The following is a 12,802-nucleotide window of genomic DNA, read 5'->3' on the forward strand; positions in this document are numbered from 1 at the left end:
ACTTGTGTAAATGTATCATTGTTATAGCTGCCCCCCCTACTTTTGTCCTGGCCCCCAGTGTGCCCCCCCAAAATTTGAAAGCTAGAGACGCCACTGGTCTGCTCCAACATCAGATTCACAAAGTGGTCACTGAAAAAAAGACTAAAGTAGTCGTATTCAGTGAAGCCCACTGTGGAAATCTGGATTCCTGGTTGGCCTACAAAATCAGGAATCACGGGCTCAAAACGCTCTGGGGTATACCAGACAAGTTCACCGGTAGGGAGCTCCGGTGGACTTAACTGGTGGGCCGGAAAACTAGTACGAGCCCCAGAGCTTCTCGTACTAGTGTGGGCCACAGGGTCCCTAGCATGGCGGTCCCCTTGCTCCGCCTGGCGGTGTCTCCGCCGCCTTGGAGGCTCATCATCATCGTTAGATGATGAGGAGGACGCGGATGACAAAAGGAAAGTGGTGTCATCCTCGTCCTCGGCCAAGAACATCGAGCGGGCCATAGGGGAGTGTATGTGCGCGTGATAAACTTTATTTGGTGTGCGTGTGTGGGGGGACGGGTGTTCGCAAACCTATCCTAAACCTAACAGACAAAAAAAAAAGCCAAAAAATGTGAAAAAAAATAAACTCGAACTCACTGATCAACCGTCCGAAGTTGATCAGCGGTAGGGTGTGCGATGCGCTAACAGTGGCCGGACGCTAAGAGTCCCGGACACAGTCAGCGTACGCAGAAAAAATAAAATAATATGCTTGTGCCCCAAAAAAAGTTGTGGGGGGGGGGGGGGGGGTGGGAGGGGGGCAAGCTGCAGCACACTTGGGGGGTCTAGGGTCAGGGTTAAAAACATGGGGTGGAAAGTGGGCGGGGTTTCAGCAAATCAAGCGTGCAATATCTCGGAAACCAAAGCGGCGCAAACGTTCATTTTTGTGGCACAAACGCAGCACAAACGAATGGTGTATTTCTTTTTGAAATTTAAGAACATGGGGTGGAAAGTGGGCGGGGCTTCAGCAAATCAAGCGCAATATCTCGGAAACCAAAGCGGCGCAAACGTACATTTTTGCGGCACAAACCAGCACAAACGCATCACAAACGAATGGTGTATTTCTTTTTGAAATTTAAAAACATGGGGTGGAAAGTGGGCGGGGTTTCTGCAAATCACGCGCGCAATATCTCGGAAACCAAAGCAGCACAAACGTTTATTTTTGCAGCACAAACCAGCACAAACGCAGCACAAACGAATGGTGTATTTATTTTTGAAATTTATAAACATGGGGTGGAAAGTGGGCGGGATTTCAGGAAATCAAGCGCAATATCTCGGAAACCAAAGCGGCGCAAACGTTAATTTTTGCGGCACAAACCAGCACAAACGCAGCACAAACGAATGGTGTATTTCTTTTTGAAATTTAAAAACATGGGGTGGAAAGTGGGCGGGGTTTCAGCAAATCACGCGCGCAATATCTCGGAAACCAAAGTGGCGCAAACGTTTATTTTTGCAGCACAAACGCAGCACAAACGAATGGTGTATTTATTTTTGAAATTTAAAAACATAGGGTGGAAAGTGGGCGGGGCTTCATAAAAATCTAACGCGCAATATCTCAGGAACCGAACTGGCACAAACGTTCATTTTTGCGGCACAAACCAGCACAAACGCAGCACAAACGAATGGTGTATTTCTTGTTGAAATTTAAAAACATGGGGTGGAAAGTGGGCGGGGCTTCATAAAAATCTAACGCGCAATATCTCAGGAACCGAACCGGCACAAACGTTCATTTTTGCGGCACAAACCAGCACAAACGCAGCACAAACGAATGGTGTATTTCTTTTTGAAATTTAAAAACATGGGGTGCCAACTTCACACAGGTGTGTGCAAGATCTGCATGATTTAAATAGGCCCTGGGTGTTCAAACACAAACATAGGTACTAGGGCTCTATTGCAGCATATGAGGCGGCATCACTGGATCCTGTGAAAATAAAACTGGCCAACATTCTCAATCAGAACAAGTCTGTCCTCCTTCTCCTGTTCTTCCTAGTGGTAGCCAGCCCATATTGTCATTATCATCATCATCAGTTGTTTCTTCTCGTGCTCAGACTCCTCTTACTCCTTGTCCTCCGTTCTATCGTGAGACATCCATAACGGAATGTGTGACCATGAGAAAACTATTCTCGAACAGCAGTTAGCTTATGTGCAAGCTGAATTCCCACCTGGCCAAGTTTCTGGCGGTCCAGTTGATGCTGTACCACTTCACAAATTTTTTACTTTATAAAATGTACCGGATTATAAGATGCACCTACTGTAGGTTTAGGCCCCATTCACACATCCGCAAAAGGGTCCGCACCCGTTCCGCGATTTTGCGGAACAGGTGCGGACCCATTCATTCTCTATGGGCCTGGACTTGAAGCGGAGAGCACACTATGTGCTCTCCGCTTCCGCACTTGCGGAGCGCGGCCCCGAACTTCCTGGTTTTGGCCCCGAACTTCCAGTCTGCAGCTCCGCAAAAGATAGAACATGTCCTATTCTTGTCCGCAGCTGCAGACAAGAATAGGCATTTCTATAGGGGGTGCCGGCCGGGTGTGTTGCGGATCCGCAATTTACGGGTCCGCAACACACCACGGACGTGTGAATGGACCCTTAAGATGAGGAAAATCAGAAAAATATATTTTTCTTCAGTCCTCAGATCAGACCCCCAATCTTCATCAGAACCCCAAATTACACCACCAATCTTCATCACACCCTCATATCAGACCTTCATATGAGATCTCAGATCAGACTCCGTTATCAGACCGCAGATCATACCCCCATATCAGACCCTTATATCAGACCTCAGATCATACCCCGATATCAGACTTCAGATCAGACCCCCATATCAAAAAAAGTTATCAAAATAACTAAATGAACTTACCTCTCCTGCTCCAGAAGGCACTGTCACTCTGCACTGCTTCTCTTCTGCGTGGCACTGTGATCTGACATTGCACAGCATCAGGTCTTAGTGTGCACACTATATCCTGATGCCGTACGCAGTCAGGACAGTGCAGCACGGGTCACAGAGAAGACCAAGGAAAGATGAGTACAGCCAGCGCTTTACTCACCGCTCCCCACACATACTGCATACTAGTGAGCGCTTCCATAATGGAAGCGCTCACTGGTATTCACTTTATAAGACACACTGCCATTTTACCCCCACTTTGAAAATGTTAGATTGAAATGTTAACTTGTTAATAATAAATGTAAGTTTTTATTTTTTTTTAAGTAGTGAAGCATAAGAAAATCAATTAAACAATAAAAGTAACATGTTACTTTTAGCACACAGTGAACGCCATAAAAACAAAACCCAAAAGCAATGGTGGAATTGTGTTATTGTTTTTTTTTTTATTGTTTCAGTTTCACCCTACATTGCTTCTTCTCCAGCTTTTCAATACAAGATACGGTAACTTTTATGATGTAATTAAAAAAACACAACTGGCCCCGCAAATAAATAGGTATTGGGGTGTGAAGGTGGACATAAAATAGCCGCCTGAGCCCTGAGCCGTACACAGCACGGGACACAGGCCAGAGAAGGCCTGCATCGCATCGCTGCCAAGGAGGTAAGTATAAGTGTTTTTTAAATTTTTTTCTTTCTGTACAATACTGGTGGCTACTGGCAAATGATAGGAGAGGGGCCCTATGACTAGTGGCACATGATAGGGGGGGCCCTATGGCTAGTGGCACATGATAGGGGGGCCCTATGGCTAGTGGCACATGATAGGAGGGCCCTATGGCTAGTGGCACATGATAGTGGGGGCTCTATGGCTAGTGGCACATGATAGGGGGGCCCTATGGCTAGTGGCACATGATAGGGGGGCCCTATGGCTAGTGGCACATGATAGGGGGGCCCTATGGCTAGTGGCACATGATAGGGGGGCCCTATGGCTAGTGGCACATGATAGGGGGGCCCTATGGCTAGTGGCACATGATAGTGGGGGCTCTATGGCTAGTGGCACATGATAGGGGGGCCCTATGGCTACTGGCACATGATAGGGGGGGCCGCCTATGGCTACTGGCACATGATAGGGGGGGCCGCCTATGGTTACTGGCACATGATGGGGGGGCGCCTATGGCTACTGGCACATGATAGGGGGGGCCGCCTATGGCTACTGGCATATGATAGTGGGGGCCGCCTATGGCTACTGGCACATGTTGATGGGGGGCTCAGGCTACTGGCACATGATAGGGGGCCCTATGGCTACTGGCACATGATAGGGGGGGCCGCCTATGGTTACTGGCACATGATGGGGGGGCGCCTATGGCTACTGGCACATGATAGGGGGGGCCGCCTATGGCTACTGGCACATGATAGTGGGGGCCGCCTATGGCTACTGGCACATGTTGATGGGGGGCTCAGGCTACTGGCACATGATAGGGGGGCCCTATGGCTACTGGCACATGATAGGGGGGGCCGCCTATGGCTACTGGCACATGTTGATGGGGGCTCAGGCTACTGGCACATGATTGGGGGGCATCTATGAGGGCACATTTTACTGGCACATTATTGGGGGACATCTATGGGGGCACTTCTTACTGGCACATTATTGGTGGCACTACAGGGGCATCTACTGAGGCCACAAAGAACGGTTATTTTATATGGGGGCTCTGTATAGGGGCATTTTATACTGGGACACATTGTGGTGGGTACTATGGGGAAGGGGGAGAGGACTACTATGGGGTCATCTACAGGGGCACTGAGAAGGGGTATTTTATGCTTACAAATTATGAGGGACACTGAGGGCATCTACTGGCGCACTATATATCGGGCATTTTATACTGGTACATTATGGGGGGCACTAGGGGGGAGAGGAGCACTATGGGGGCATTTACTGGGGACACTATATAGGGGTATTTTATACTGGCACATTATGGAGGCACTATGGGGACATTAGCTCAACTGGGGGCATTACAAGGGGGTATTTTTGCATTGTCACATTATAAGGAGAATTATTTCTACCGGGGGGGACATTATGGTGGGCTTTATTACTCCCCCATGGTATGACCCCCTAGTAGCAGCACCAGCCTCTCCCTGCTCTGCTCTCCCTCTGCCCCTTCTCCAAATCCTTATTATGAAATCTTGCTCATTAGGATAAAACACATCAGCTCCGCTGAGCCCCCGGCCAAAGTGTGGAAGTGGCGTCCGAGATCTCAAGGGCCAAGTAATTGTAAGTGTTCATGTGAAATATGTTTGTTATACACATATAGCCTACACTGTGCCCCACAATATACAGTATACCGCTACACTGTGCCCCACAATATACAGTATACCGCTACACTGTGCCCCACAATATACAGTATACCGCTACACTGTGCCACACAATATACAGTATACCGCTACACTGTGCCCCAAAATATACAGTTTCTTCTGTAAAAGTCATCAAGTGTCATGGGGGGGGCCCCTTATTGTTTTTCGCCCCAGGGCCCAATTTCACCTAGAACCGGCCCTGCCCAAAGATGCTCTATTGGGTTGAGATCTGGTGACTGTGGGGGCCATTTTAGTACAGTGAACTCATTGTCATGTTCAAGAAACCAGTTTGAAATGATTCGAGCTTTGTGACATGGTGCATTATCCTGCTGGAAGTAGCCATCAGAGGATGGATACATTTTCTCATTCTGTTTACACCAAATTCGGACTCTACCATTTGAATGTCTCAACAGAAATCGAGACTCATCAGACCAGGCAACATTTTTCCAGTCTTCAACAGTCCAATTTTGGTGAGCTCATGCAAATTGTAGCCTCTTTTTCCTATTTGTAGTGGAGATGAGTGGTACCCGGTGGGGTCTTCTGCTGTTGTAGCCCATCCGCCTCAAGGTTGTGCGTGTTGTGGCTTCACAAATGCTTTGCTGCATACCTCGGTTGTAACGAGTGGTTATTTCAGTCAACGTTGCTCTTCTATCAGCTTGAATCATTCGGCCCATTCTCCTCTGACCTCTAGCATCCGCAAGGCATTTTTGCCCACAGGACTGCTGCATACTGGATGTTTTTCCCTTTTCACACCATTTTTTGTAAACCCTAGAAATGGTTGTGCGTGAAAATCCCAGTAACTGAGCAGATTGTGAAATACTCAGACCGGCCCGTCTGGCACCAACAACCATGCCACGCTCAAAATTGCTTAAATCACCTTTCTTTCCCATTCTATTTGGAGTTCAGGAGATTGTCTTGACCAGGACCACCCCCCTAAATGCATTGAAGCAACTGCCATGTGATTGGTTGACTAGATAATTGCATTAATGAGAAATAGAACAGGTGTTCCTAATAATTCTTTAGGTGAGTGTACATACACAAATATATACATTAACACACTCAAACATACAGATATTTCCACCTACCCTTTCTGGAGGCAGATGAAGTTCAGCTCAGTCCCTCTCCTGTTTGTGCCCACCAATGAGCAGTAAGCTGCAGGGTCTGGGCAGTCTTCAGGAGCAGGGGAAGGCAGGATCGCCATTTCATCAGCACACTCTGCAGACTAGCTGGTGGGAGGGGCCTCTACTCTGGCTTCCTGCTCTTCCAGAGCAGACAGGGCAGCTTCATTTCATAAGGGGAGGGAAGGGTGATTGTGCAGTGAATCTGACCAACCCTGGTAAGAGTTGCAGCAGGATATGGCCTGGCCCACTTTTGTACTATCTAGCTCGGGGCCCCATACAGCAGTAGTAGCTGTATTGCCCTGACAACCCTGACTGCTTCCAGGCCCCTTTTAAGCTTGGGCCCCGAAGCAGTCGTTTTCCCTGCTTCCCCTATAGCTACGCCACTGGGCCTAACCTGGCCTGGCTTTGTGAATTGGGGTACAGTGAAGGTGAAACAGAAAAAGGCCTTCCCTAAACTGTTCCTACAAGGTTAGAAGCATGCAATTGTCCAAAATGTCTTGGTATGCTGAAGCATTAAAGGGGTTATCCAATTCTAAAAATGCTCCCCACAATGCCTGGGCCCCTCCTATAGATCATACTTACCCCACTCCCCTGCACCGTGATGCTAGGAAAGCTAGTCACTATTGGCTGCACACCTCGTCGCTGGATGTTTTCATCCGCATGATGGTGGGGTGCAGCAGTGGCTGTGCAGGGACCTGGAATGACACCGTCGCCAGGGAGTGTGGTAAGTATGATCTATAGGAGGGTCCCAGGCATTGTGGGGGGCATTTTTAAAATTGGATAACCCCTTTAAGATTTCCCTTCACTGTGGGGCTTAGGCCAACCCTTGATAAACAACCCCATAGGATTATTCCTTCTCAGGCAGGAAATTATTCTCGGGTCCCAACCCCTATATCATCAATAATGTCTGACTATGTGCCTGACTTACCCCACTCTGTAATTGTAATACCACTCAAACTGGCTTGCCTCATTAGTGACATCCTATTACAGTACCACGCTGGAATTCAGTGAGCTCTTTAGAATGACCGATTGTCTCACACATTTGTAAAGTCACACAGCATGGCTAAGGGCTGGATTTTATACGTGGCAATAGGACTGAATGAAACACTTTTCTCTATAATACCCACTCACAAATAATGTCACAGCGCCCCAGGAAGGCTAGTTCACATATCACATGTGTAGGAATAACCAGCATATGGCACACTCACAGATAAAAGGAGAATGCACAAGAAAAGCTAGTTAGCCTTTCACATACTGTAGGTAGAAGTAACTAGTATATTGCAAATTCTATAAAGCGTTACCCATAGTAATGATGCAAGGAATAAAAGGCTCCAGAAGCACATACACTTCAAGGCGCATTTCGCTGCACTGAGCTTTGTCAGGAGGTCCCTTATTCAGTTGAGGATTATAATAGGACCCCCCCACACACACTTCCACCCACATAAGTGATTCTGTGATTTTTTATCATAATATACATAAAATTACTGAGATTAGGGTAGGCTGAATTTTGATGTGTGATACCCAGTCGTGTCAATAGCAGACAATGAATTTCATTACAATAATCTGTATAGGAGTCACATATGCATGGATTGTCTGGAGGCAAGACTACATATATTTTAATATCTAATTAAAGGTAGGTTTTATTGGAATATTGAATAGAGCTGGATGAGCGTCTTCCGTTGTTTATGTTCTATATCTACATTTTGATCTTCTACTCCTGTTGGGGGTAGGTCAAGGAGTTGTAATTCTTGGTCTCCATTGAGGCTATTACCTAGACCCCCCCCAGCAAGAGGCCAACAAACAGCTGGTATGAGACTCCACTTCACTAGAGTGTTGCCTGAGACAGACTGTCATTCTCAAACTGAAAAATGTCAACAGGAGAGTGATAAACATGAGCCTGGTAGGGTTAGGAAAAAAGATGCCCACTTCTCCGAGGCCAAAACCCTGAGCATACAGACATTTGTAACACAAACTTTTTACATCATTTTGCTTCAATCAAGATCAGCAAGCAGTACAGGCAGATTGTCAAAGTGGCAATGTCTGCATATTTTCTTTTTTACTGTGTGAGTAGCCACCATGTTCAAAGAGAGGAAGGACAAGTGACAATGTCAATGCAGAACCCACATATCCCAGGACAAGACATCACTACTTTCCTCAAGAGCTCCTGAATTACGGTATAGGGAGGAACAGCAACCCCCCTCCATCCTCACCCTACATCTTGGTTGGCTTCTGAACCCGCAAGTGGTCAGTTATCATCCGGTAAAACACAGATACAACATCTGAAAGTAGTGTGCAGCATTTGCCCCAGATAGTCTCCTTGGACAACTCTTCAGGGCCCAACATGCTGCAAAGTTTATAGAAATGCAGCAAGAAGGGACATGGCAGGGCTTGTCGTGTTGTAGGGCATGAATCCAAGGACTGCCCAAGACAGAGTGCCTGCAACCTATGTGGCTAGCTAGGTGACTCATTTCTACAATGGCTTCCCCAAGTGTGAAAAGAACTATGTGTCTATGTGCACCAACCCCTAACAAGAAAAAGAAGGAGAATAAGACAAAATTTCCACTCTGTCCTTCTCCTTGCACTAGCCTGTGCCCCCAGCCGTGCCCCTTTCTCCAGGCCTGGCTGATTCCCTCAGCATGCTGTCAACCCAACTGAGGTCATCACCTTCCCCACTCCCACTTCTGCCTCAGTGGTCCTTTCACCAGGTAGCCACGTGCAGTGCCACTATGTGCAGGACTACTACAAAGGGTTAATTATTAGTAAATGGGTTAATTTAATGTTACTAAGTTAAAAGTTGTGATTTACAGTTAATGCCCTCATTCCTTTGTGTACTATGTATACCTAATGGAAACGCATGAACAACAAATGGTTAACTAATTGTCAGACCTGGTTAGGTTACCAGAGTTATGGACTTAGCCCGCCCCCTGATTGGTTAGTTAGTTTGTTAGTTAGTTAATGAATCCTATAACAACCAGACCTATTTTTCGGACACACCCAGGAACTTCATCTAAACTTACACACTTCTACACACTATATTGGTGTAAAAGCCCATAACAGAGTTATCCATAAAAGGAATAAAATTGTATTTCCTTTATTAAGCACAAGTAAAATACATAAAAATTAAAATGAGAGGAATCTACATGATCGTAGGAGAAAACATATAATAACCAGTGAGGGACTAACTCACATGCAGACGAGTGCAGACATATGCAATCTAAAACAAATACCGGGAAGAGAGAATTAAAGTTTGGTCATATCCAAGTGGATTATATCAAACGTCAGAACACATGAATACATATAACGACTCCACAATAAGCAAGCCACAAAATAGTGGTACAATGAAAAAAGTGCATCAAGTACACATTGTCTGCATGAAGGCCGCACTTACCCAATGCGTTTCGCCAACGGCTTTGTCAGGGAGAAAGTGAATGAAGGGATAGTTGCATCCAACTATATATACTTATGCTGCACTAACTGCTCAAATTGGAGACCTTATTGTGCAAGCAAACTAAGATGGCGCAGCGTAACATGTACAAAGCGAACTCACAAAATGGCTCCATAGATCCCGCGAGATTAGGGACATAATGAGAAACATAAAGGTATCGCGAGAGAGTGGGCACATGATCACAACTCCCGCGAGGCCAAAAGTTATACAGGCACGCGTCATGTGACTTCTGAGTCACAAGGAAACATCCGAAGTCTCGCGAGAACCAAAATATTGACATAGAAGCCTCGGAACATAGACAAGATGACAAAATAAGAAAGGGGGGCAGGTCCCCAATTAAAGCCACAGCAGCCGCGCAAGTATACATAGGTGCACAATGATCCATACAGCAACATAACAATGGAGACGAGTAGAGCAAGATTCAATACATTCAAAGTACAAAATTACATGCAGTGAGAAAATAATTAATGGATAATAACAAATACACTGGAGATACCTGATTATATATCATAAAATATCAAATAAATATCCCAGAATAGTGATATATATTCATCCAAAAACATCCAAAGACATATAAGAATACATAATAGTGACCCATTTTGTAGATAAAAATACATTACATTATAATGAAACCTAATTGTGAAAAAAAAAACTTGATCAATTGTGCTAGTGAATCCGAACAATAACCACACTAAAGTGCAGAAGTGCAATGTGCAAAAGGTTCTTATAGTGCAATCATGTAGGTGTGGTGAGATTTTTTTTTATTTTTTATATATCAATATATTAAAAAACACAGAGTTATTCCTCAAAAATCCTGAGAAGGAAAAAAAGGAATACCTACACGTAAGTGATTAATAGTATTGTAGTGTGGAGGAGAAAACTAATTGTGCTAGTGCACTCTGCGCACAGGTGCCCCAAAACGTCTCCCCCACGCCAACACTAAATACAAACATTTTATTCATTAAAAATAAAAAAAATTAAAACTAAAATTACATGACTTTTCCTTCTTGGTGTTGTAATTTTAATGTTGGGTTTTCCCATGGTGAAGAGAAAAGGAATCAATTTACTGTAGGGAGTGCTTAGGAGGCTATCAAGCCATGACTGCTATGCCTAACTTGACCCAAAGGGCCCTCTGCTACATAATAGATGTTATGACTAGTGTTGAGCGCGAATATTCGAATAGCGAATTTTAATTGCGAATATCGGCACTTCGAGAATTTGCAAATATTTAGAATATAGCGCTATATATTAGTAAAATCAAATATTTTTTTTATTTTTTATTAACACAGTACACATCAGTGATCATTCCTCCCTTCTTCTAGCTTGTGGGCCAATGAGAAGGCTTTGTCACAGCTTAGCAACATCCCTAGCAACCAATAGAAAAGTTGCCTACCCCTTACTATTGCTGAAAATTCGCAAGCGCAAATATATTGGAGCACTCTATCTGCATATAAAGCTATTCTAATGTTCTGCCGTGCCAACCATTTTCTCCAGTCTCAGGAAACTTATACCAGCCTCAAAAATGTAGCATAAGTGACCCATGCCTGTATTTCGCACACATTACGTGAATACTACATTGCGGATTTTCGCAATCAAGAATATAATCTCGAATTCACGAATATATGATGAATATTCTTTAAAATATTCGTGAAATATCGCGAATTGGAATATTGCCCCTGCCGCTCATCACTAGTTATGACCAGCAGGTGAGAATTTGCTGTCCCACGTGACCAACTTCCTCTGAAGACTACATCTGAGCACACCCCTCGTTCTTCACATGATACCTCTGATGGTGAAGAGAGACTTTCCCGAGGGGAATACCACAGAGGGGTGCTACCTCAGGGGAAATTGGAACACAAGGGAATTGGAACCAGAGAGTGAACCCACTGGACTGACCTCCAGGTGACACAATACACCCAGCAGATGCTGGGAGGGCATAGGCTGATCAGACAGAGGTGTAGTCAGGGTACGAAGGCAAAGTCAGGGCAGGGAGCAGTCAGGCAAAATCCTTAAATATAGCTCAGGGCAGCCGGCAATCAGGCAAAGTCCGTAAAACGTAATCTAAAGTCCGGTACACAGAATGACAAGAACCAATAGGACACCTTAGCTCAAACAGGAAACTAGACTACCTGGGAACCTAAGTTGCTCAGGCGCCTTCCTGTAGAAGGAGGCGCCTTTAAATACCTCCTGCAGACCAGCCATAGGCTGGGGAAGATAGGAGGCATGCGCATGCTGCCTCTCATAAGGAGGAGAGACATGCCTGCAGACACCCTAAATACTCGCAAGGAACTCTGAGCCAGTGGGAGATGCTGGTGGCAGGAGTGCAGACCATAGCTAAGAACCTTGTTGCCCACGCCTGTCAACAGGGCAAGCAGCAGCGGGGATGGAATGAAGAAGCTTGGAGCCCGTACTCCATCTCTTGGCACAGGGAAATATCATATTAATTACATAACCAATGGTACTAGACAGACCTCATTAAAGTACAGTATACACATATCAAACAATAAAGTTATCCTACAATGAGCCATATTGTATTTAGCAGTATGTGACTACATTGGCAAATAAATGGAGGCTAAATTAAATATTGGGTGCTGGATTCATAAATTATCTTAATTTTTTTTTTAATTATGTGTTTCCAACTTGTTGCATACATATTCTGTAGCCAAAATATGGGATAAAAGGGGGAGTTGTACAGCTTTTAATCATACTTCTCCCTATACCAATAGACTGTATATGCTCCTGCTTCTTGCAAAAGCAAAGTGCTAAAACTGCATCAAAACTGAGTGATGATGAGTGTCATGACTACTTGAAACCCAATCTTTTGCTTTAAAATGATACATTACCTTTTTCTCTCACAAGAGGGCAGCACTCACTTTTCAATTGACATGTGACTAGAATTATCAGTTTAAATCTAGGCCCCATGAAGAGGCATCATATACACATGCCGCTCACCTGTTCCTTCCATGCGTATTGTCTAATGGAATGT

Source organism: Bufo bufo, chromosome 4 (assembly GCF_905171765.1).
Source record: "Bufo bufo chromosome 4, aBufBuf1.1, whole genome shotgun sequence".
Classification (NCBI taxonomy): domain Eukaryota; kingdom Metazoa; phylum Chordata; class Amphibia; order Anura; family Bufonidae; genus Bufo; species Bufo bufo.